Source organism: Crocodylus porosus, unplaced genomic scaffold, assembly GCF_001723895.1.
Source record: "Crocodylus porosus isolate Cpor-Errol unplaced genomic scaffold, CroPor_comp1, whole genome shotgun sequence".
NCBI classification, from domain to species: Eukaryota; Metazoa; Chordata; order Crocodylia; family Crocodylidae; genus Crocodylus; species Crocodylus porosus.
Window position 1 is genome coordinate 14897060 of NW_017728918.1, and position 1352 is coordinate 14898411.

Consider the following 1352-nt stretch of genomic DNA (forward strand, 5'->3'; position numbering starts at 1 on the left):
CCAGGAGGTGCGTGTCCCTGGATTGTCATGCAAGATGACAGCAGGTTGCCACTGCAGCCTGGGGCCAGTGGTGGCACTAGGCTGTTCCCAGTGCTCAGTGTGGCCTGCCCCAAGTGCCAGGAAGAGCCCAGTGACACCACCAGCCACAGCCTGCAATGGCAGTCTGTTGTTTTTCTGCACGTAGATCCAGGGGCACACACCTCCCCCCCAGGAAGATCCCAGCACGGTGTCCCAGCCCATAGCCCTCCCAGAAAGTGCAGAGCAAGAAGAGGTCCCCCCCCCTCCGCACCCACTGGCAGTTCCTTCTGCAGTTGGCACCAGCCACTCCCGGGGCCACTGCAGCAGGGGCTGGGGTAAGTATGAACAAGCTACACTGCGTCCCATGTTGCCTAGGACTCTATTTGTCCACACTCACCGCAGCCCCTGCTGCAGTTGTCCTGGGGGAAGATGACACCTGCTGCCTGCACAACAGTGGAGCCCAGGTGTGAGGGGACAGACAGAGCATGATGCAGTCTAGCGACTGCAGGCAACTGCATTCGGCTGCTCCTGGGGCTGCTGCAGCAAGAGCTAGGGTGTGTGGAGCCCCGGCTTCCCCTCCCCCCACAGACTTACCTGTTGGGGGGGTGCCTATGCCAATTGCATAACAGCAAAATTACCTTGCATATAACAAATGGTAGGTCTAAAAATGCTCATTGCATAAGACCAAATTCACATATACAGAACCTGCGTAAACCAAGGGAAGCCTGTATTGTGAGAATATTTTAAATTCAGAGTCATCTTAAATTGCGGTAAATACAGTATTGTTATGTTCTATTATGGTAACTCTGTATTCCTTCTTTACTAACTTTATTAGTATGCAAAATTTAAAGTTTTGGGGGCAATTGGAGGTAGGTGTTAAACCCCTACCTTTGAACCTGACCCTTCTTACTGTTGTCCATGGCATGGTAGAATGGTTATATTTACATTATAAAAAGCATATGTCAGTAAAACAGTGTTCTCAGTTGAATGTATGCACATTAATGTATGCGTTAGGGCCCTGGAGGTGCAGGTGAGGAAGCTCCAGGAGAAGGTTAGCAGGCTGAGGGGAATCAGGGAGGCAGAGGAAGAAATTGACAGATATTTTCTTTCCCTGCAGGGTTGTACACCCAAGGAAGATGCACCTCAAGAAGTGCCCTCCTCTGCTAAGTGGCAGATGGTCACCTCCCGAATCAGGGCTGCTTGTAATACAGCAGTACCAGTTCCTCCAGTCTGGCTGGAGAACAGGTATAAGGCCCTGACAACCCTGGAGGAGAAGGAAGGAGAGGAGGACACCAGGGAGGAGGCAACTCCATGCTGCCCATGTCCTGTGCAGG